We start from the raw sequence: 7,937 nt of genomic DNA on the forward strand, positions 1-7,937 counted from the left end.
AAGGAAACTGGGGCAGAAGTTATGGTTGTTGCAAGAGATACGATTCCGAAAGTTGTAATGTTGAACCCACGTTTGAATTATTTTGAGCTTTTATACCTTTCTTTCTAAAACCCATCCAAAAGCCACATTATGATCCAAAGAAAGACCTTCTGATCAATTTCAAGAAATGTCAATACGGGCAGGTAAAGTGACTCATGTTGGAGACAACACTCTGGGGACAGAAGGAAAATGATGAAATGAGAGAGTCTTATCGGTGAAAACCTCACGGGCACCATAGGGCGATGTGAGTTGAGAGAAATGAAAATGAGAGAGTCTTATTGGTGAAAACCCTCACGGGCACCGTAAGGCGAGGTGAGTTTGAGAGATATTAAAAATAAGAGAGTCTTATTGGTGAAAACCCTCACGGGCACTGTAAGGCGAAAGTGAGTTTTTCAGTTGGGCAAATGAAAGAAGTCTGTGGTTGAAAAGTGTTTGAAACATGGCAAAACAAGCAAGGTTTGGGTTTGGCGAGAGTCGGGCGTGAAAGTATGAGACAGCAAATGTGGTAATTGACAACTGATTGGTTAGACAGACTAGGCTGGAATCCGAAATGCATGGCACGATCAATGGAATCGGCCTTTCCGCTCAGATAAGTCCTGTCCTTTTTCTCTTCATTACAACTCATTCGTTTTCAGAGTTTTTCTATCCTCAAAACCTTCGAGGTCATTGCATTTCATTCTCTTGAAGTCTGTCTATAAGATGTTTCAGTGTCAGTTCTATTCAAAAACAAAAGAAGGACGTCAAAGCTAACTACCAGCTTCCCAGTTAGATGGCACAACAAGGTTGGGACATATCAAAAGAGAGTAAAACATGAAGGACCAATGAAAGTCAATGGAATAATCAGATGGTTGTGAGGGAGAAGCAAAATTCGCAAGAAGGGAACAGAAACGCCAAACCGTAACACGAGGTAAAACATTGGGGTCATCAAGATCATAGGGTTGAAAGTTAATCGGGAAATCGTGGCAAGTCAAAGCAAGTCCAAAGAAGTAAGTCAGAGCAAGTCGGAAGCGGGAGCATGGCCAACAAGGATGCCAGCAGCTAACCACCATTTTACATTAACAAATTTTTCTTTGATTGAAACAGGGGCAGAAAGTTTTCGTTGGTTTCGGAGAAACCCTCCTTAGGGAAAAAGCAAGCACCAAAACAGTAGTCAGGAGCCCACCTGGAGAACAAGGGAATACTGTTCAAGTTTCAGCAGTCAGGAGCCCGCCTGGAGAACAAGGGAAGTACAATTCAATTTTAGCCTTTAATTTTGATATTTGATAACATGCTACACCCAGCTACCAAACCGGGGTAGAAAATTTTCTTTGTTGTTCACTTTGTTGCAGTTAGGAGCCCACCTGGAGAACAAGGGAATACTTTTCAAGCTTCAGCAATCAGGAGCCCACCTAGAGAACAAGGGAATACTTTTCAAGCTTCAGCAATCAGGAGCTCACCTGGAGAACAAGGGAATACTCTTCAAGCTTCAGCAGTCAGGAGCCCACGTGGAGAACAAGGGAAGTACAATTCAAATTCTATCCTTTAATTTTTAATATTTGATAACATGATGTGCCCAGCCACCACACTGGGGCAGAAATTTTTCTTTTTGTTTGTCTGTTTTGTTGAAGTCAGGAGCCCGCCTGGAGAACAAGGGAATACATTTCAAGTCAGCAGTCAGGAGCCCGCCTGGAGAACCGAGGCATACATTTCAAGTTTCAGCAGTCAGGAGCCCGCCTGGAGAACAGAGGAGCCCGCCTGGAGAGCAGAGGCACACATTTCAAGTTTCAGCAATCAGGAGCCCGCCTGAAGAACAGAGGAATACCGTTCAATACAGCAATCAGGAACCCGCCTGGAGAGCAGGGAATACATTCGAGTTCAGCGGTCAAGCATCATTCGGAGAAAGGAAAACATCTCAAAGTGTAGTCAGCAGTCAGGCAGCCACCTGGAAAAAGGGTAAAACATCTCAGATCACAATTCAAGGCAGCAACAAAGGATGTCGTCAGGGAGAATACAATACAACAATATAACAAGGACCATAAGAGCAAATTTGAAGATATAGATAGGACTTTTATAATCCATAGATCATAGCTTAGTCTAGATTCTTTTTATTTTGACACGGTGTAATAAGGGGGTTCAGTAAGCAGTAGCAGCAGCAGCAACAGTGAAACCACAGTTTCATGGTAGTCCCAGCTACCAGACCTTCCCGAACTACACTGACCTGATTCCTGTTTAGCCCAGGATATGTAGGCAACCTCTGAAGCAGGGTGCGGTCAACTTTTTCAAAAATGCTTCACACGGAATATTCAAACGGGCAAAAATCGCTCGTTTCCGCTCACTTATCTTTGCACGAAAACTCTTCGTGTTTCCAGGCAAAGAGGGGCAGCTGTGAGCACGTGATTTTTGCCCTATATGAATTACTCCCAAAGATTCAAACAAAATGATTTCTTTCTTTATTTTGCAATTTTGTGAATTTTGTGTTAATTGTTTGTATTTTATTTGTGCATTTTAATTCATATAAAATACAAAAATACGCATTTATATTTTGGGTTTTAATTTCATATTTAGTATTAATTAGGGATTAATCTGTTTTAGAATAGGATATGAAGAAAATGACAAAAATAGTTCACTTTATGTTTTTTTTATTGTTTAACTATGAAATTGTCGGAAAATAGTTATTAAATAAATTTTAGGCATTAATTAGTTTTAGCTTAATTGTTAGTTTAATTTTGCATCTTCGTAAAACTTAGAAAAATAAATACAAAATTACAAAATGAAAAAAAAAAGAAAAAAACGAATTAAGAAGAAAATAAAAATACAAAGAGAGTGGTTTGAATTAAAGACCAAATTTGGGCCGTTTTTGCACCCAACCCGCCAAGTCCAAGCGGTCCAGGCCCAGGCGAATGCCCAACCCGGTCCGGTCCCAAGAGGGACCAAACGACGTCGTTCCGCGTATTTGAATCTGAGCCCCTCATTTCTCCTAATCCAACGGTCCATAACGTAATTATTAAATTGTTGGATGGATTTAATAAATCAAAAAGACCGTTACTTTCCTCCTCGTACAGATTCTCTGAACGGGCGACACCGCCGGAACCACCGCCGGCGGCGAACGCCGCCATGGCCAATCCATCCCAAAATCACACCCCAGATTCCCTTTGTCTTCCTCATTCCAAATATCAAGTCAGTTTCCCTCGAATCCTCCCATATCTCGTCGAATCTACATCAGAAGATTTTCCGGCCAAGTCGCCGGTTACGCCAAATGGTCCCAAATTAACACCATGGGACCGCCTTGACCTCCTCTACCCAACCCCCATAGCCGCTTGGCTCGAATATGACCAGAACGGCTCGAATATCTATTTCAAGTTTTCCGGCCAAAATCCTAAAATGGCCAAAGTACATGTAACTGATGTCAAAGGGCCCCTGGACCTCCCTCGTAAGGAATGGATCGTCGATAAAGCTCAAATGACCCTAAGCATGGCCGAATTTGGGAATAACACGACTAGCCGGAGTTTCTTTTTTCTTAGTAAGTTTCCCTAGGTTTCTTAACAGTTCTTTGTAGTGAATTAATTGTTGTGTTAATTAGAGTCTAATCGTATTTGTTTTGTGTCTATTTGGTTCAATCTGTTAGTTTGATTGATATAATCCCTTTCATCTTACTTAGTCAAGTTTAGGATATAGTCTGATTGTTGTTTCTGATTGAGTAGCATTAATTCAAAAGATGTTCTTTAGATTTTCCGATTTAGTATTAAACCCTGTTTTAATTCGGGTAGATTGAATATTGATCAATTAAATGTGTAGGTTTATAATGGTTTTAGATATTTAGGCTTCATTTAGTTCTAGGTGATTAAATTAGTTCTTTGGTCTGTTAATTGTTCACTTTGCCTGATAGATTGGTCTGCTTATTAAAGCTTGGTTTAATTGACCTAAGGCGGGTAATTTTAGTTAGGAAGATGGGGTAGTTTGGGGAATAAACAAGAGAAATAAATTCAGACTAGGGGAGGTTACATGTGATGGTAATTTAGGTCTTATTTGGGGAAGGGTAGGTCATAGAAGCTTCTAGTATGTTGTTCACCTATAAATAGGCATTCATTTGCCTTGCATAAGAAGTTTTTGGAGCCTCTTTACAAATTCCCTCCCATTGTTCACAAGTTTCAGACCTGAAATTTGAAATTCAAACTCCAGATCTTCAAAAAATCAAAAACAAACAAACAAAACAAAATCAGAAAACAGAAAAGTCAAAAAAAATTATTACGATTTCATTGCTTATTCCAATCANAATTTGATCCCTATCCTTTGACTAAACAGTAGATTTCTCCCAGCTTTCGTACTAATTAACAGCTTAATAAAAGGATCGGATGCTGTGTGTGATTTGAATGCCAATTGCTAAGATCAAGTGTCCATGTGTTATTAACTACGTGTTATTTATCTACTCGTTATTAGTAAGTGTAGATTTAAAAGCTGAAAGGTTAATTAACAGGTGTTAAATCTGGAATAAATGACGAGATTATTAAATGCATATGTATGTTTAAATTTGAAGGTGATGCCTAGTGACAATGAGCCGATATTAGTTCGACTCTTTGAACCATGAAGGAAATGGGCCAGCATCGGCCCAGCTAAATGCAATAGATCCTGGGCAGTCCACTAAGTACAAGATATTTTTTTAAAAAAAATTCGGGCTTGCACCCTAGCCCAGCCCTTTGGACGGCCTCTATTTGAGCAAACCTGGGCCAAACCTTTAAGGCCCAAATATGCTAGAAGTCAAGAAGCCTTCAAAATTATATTAGGAATATGGGGATTAATTTGTAATATAAATATGGGCTTTTCGAGTTAGGTGGCGGATTCGAATTAGGAGGTTCTCCCCTCTTGTTTGAATCCGGACTTGAATTTGAGGTCCGGACTTTATAATGCAAATTAATTAGGCCTTTTAGAGACAAAAACAATCAACAGAAAATCGTAGTTTGCTTTAAGTCGGCATTTAAGTAATAAAATGAGATGAGCCTCGCCAAAAAAAATGCATAAATTGCGGGACCCTCATTAAATGCTTATATTAAAATACTTAGAATTCGGGACGTGCCGTTTAGCGAATTTCACGGCCTCTCGCAAAGTTAATAACACGTTAGTCACTTTAGGCGCGCTCTTTAATAATTTTACCTTCCTAAATTCGGGTGTGCATTTCATGCGACCCAAATCCAAATCCCAAAACGTCGAATAAAATGTGTCGAGGATCCGGGTGCATTTCATGTGACGTGATCCAAAAACACGTTTTTAAACGACGTTCACTTTCTTAAAAATTTTAATTAAAAGCGGCAAGTAATTTCTAAAATTTCACAATAGGATAACATGTATTAAAATCAGATTTTGCCAAATATAGCAGTTGAGCGACCGTGCTAGAACCACGGAACTCGGGAGTGCCTAACCCCTTCTCCCGGGTTAACAGAATTCCTTACTCAGATTTCTGGTTCGCGACTGTTAAACAGAGTCAAACCTTTTCCTCGATTCGGGATTCAAACCAGTGACTTGGGACACCATAAATCTCCCAAGTGGCGACTCTGAATCTCTTAATAAACGAATCCCGTTTCGATTGTCCTTTAATTGAAAAAACTCCTTTTATTATACCCTTCACGGGGTGTACTAAGTAAAAAGGAGGTGTGACAGCTCTGGCGACTCTGCTGGGGAACAGAACCCAGAACTTTTTGTTCAGGGTTCTGAATTCGAGCTCGGTTAAATTGTTATATTTGGCTTTATCTGATTTTTCTACATGTTCCATGCTATATGTGCTAAATGCTTTACCGCTTTGGTGTTTGCTGAATTGTATATAAACTGTCGCGAATCCCTTCCTCTCTCTGAGTCTTCTACATCATGGAGAAGGGTGCACTTCGTGTAGCTTCTCTTCTGTTTAGAGTCTTTTCCCATTTAGAACGAGGTTTGGATAAGTTGCTAAGCCGGCGGAGCTTCTGTGTCCCCGGTACGCTGCCTCCCCCTCGGCCCGAGTTGTCCGCTCGGGTAAGTCAGGTCTAGACCAATAAACCTAGGGTTCAAACCTAGAAGAACAAAAACTCATGCCGGATCCCTAGTAGGACGCTTGTTTGCATCATGTGCATTTGACTTAGGGGACTCAACATAGGGGTTGGGTCCGTCTAGGACAGGTGACTTGAAATGAAAAGACCATCCTGATGCATATTACGTGCTACTTGTGCATTCATTTGCTTTGGATTGGCATGTTGACCGGCTTGTATATAATAAGAGAAATTGAGAAAATAGCAGTGTTAGGACTAAGTAAGGGGGACCATTTGTTGTGAAAAACCCAATGCCCAAATAGTACCGAAATGCTGCCGGATTTTTTTCAAAAATGGAAAAGAAAAGAAAAGAAAAATATTTGAAAAAATAGAAAGAAAATTGTTCAAAGTAGCTTTAATTCTGGAAAATCTGCCCGAACTACGCTGGTTTGATTCTCACCGGATGTGAGATAGGCAACCCTTATCGGGTTCAACCACCCCTTTTCAAAAATAGCCAAATAATGTCAACATTTTAAATTGTTGTCAAAATAAGTCGGATGACGTCATTCTTGTTAACAATAAGCCGAATGTCCCTCAAAAGGGCGCCGGAAGGCCGTTTTTGCAAGAACATCCACTCTGAGTCATTTTAAAATGGTTTGTGGGCACATCCTTAAAATCTCCCTCCCGGGAGTGCTGAAGGGCCGTATTCGCAAAACCGAGTCTCTGTTTTCTTAAATAAATTTTTTGAAAAATAGCCACTTTGCTTTTTAAGTCAAAATAAGTCATTACATGGCCAGTTTTCTTTAAATAGTCGCAGTTGACATTGAAACCTTCTCAGTCTTGCGCAGGCCCGGGCTATGTCGAGTGATGCCCCGCGGGCCCCAGGATGTGAAGCTTTGATGTACTCCTGATCTAGTTTTAATCATCGAGTCTGCATAAATAACCTAATAATTTTGTAATCGGAGTTTCATTAATGGAAATTTTAAAAACAAATCCTGAAAAGAGATAAAGGCAAAGAGTGAGAGGCCTAGCAAATAAATAAAGATAGCCGGGGTGACGCATGCAACCAAGCGAAGGCATAATAGAAATGGTTAACTGCTTAGGTGCACTCATTCCCAAATGTGCGGTTATCTATCTGTTAATGCTCTAACCGCTAACAAAGTTGTCGTTGATGAGTCCAGGCAAGTGGTTAAGTTGACTGGCATTCTGGCAACCCATCCCTACAACACCCGCTCTAAGGATAAGTCAAACATGGTCAACCAGGAATTAGAAGCAAGCATTCTCGACCCGTCTAGGGAGGAGGAATTAATGGACGTTAATGCAATGAAGGAGGAGATGTATAAACAGAAGCAACAAATGGCCGAGATGTACCAAGCCTGGTCAAAGGGACATCCACCACCGGCCTATCTTGCTAACCCCGCCTACATCCCACCACTAGCTCAGCCTCAAGATCCTCCCACAGTGAACTCATCTCCAGCCTTCCCTACTTACCAGCAGTACTACAGAACCACCTCTCAAACACCACCACCTCCACCACCCAAACAAATTCCATGCCCTCCACCACTAACTACTCATGTGTTTGTAGCTCCCCCACCAGCTGCCTTACACAGGTCCTCTAGCGAACCTTTGTTCCAAACCCATCGATAACCAATACTTACCCACCCGAACCCACCTTCAAACCATCAGAACCATGTTCCTACACTCCTCGTTTTGATCTCTCAGCTGAAGAAGAGAAGCCTCCCAAAAACCCTGAGCAGGAGGAGATGATACGAAAGGTCAAGAGCTTAGAACAGTCATTCAGAAATATGCAGGGTCTCGGAGGTCAAGTGAGTGTGGCCTACAAGGATTTGTGCTTGTTTCCTGATGTCCAGTTGCCTGCGGGATTCAAGTTACCCAAGTTTGATTTATATGACGGACACGGTGATC

This window comes from Nicotiana attenuata, unplaced genomic scaffold, assembly GCF_001879085.1.
Source record: "Nicotiana attenuata strain UT unplaced genomic scaffold, NIATTr2, whole genome shotgun sequence".
In the NCBI taxonomy this organism is placed as follows: Eukaryota; Viridiplantae; Streptophyta; class Magnoliopsida; order Solanales; family Solanaceae; genus Nicotiana; species Nicotiana attenuata.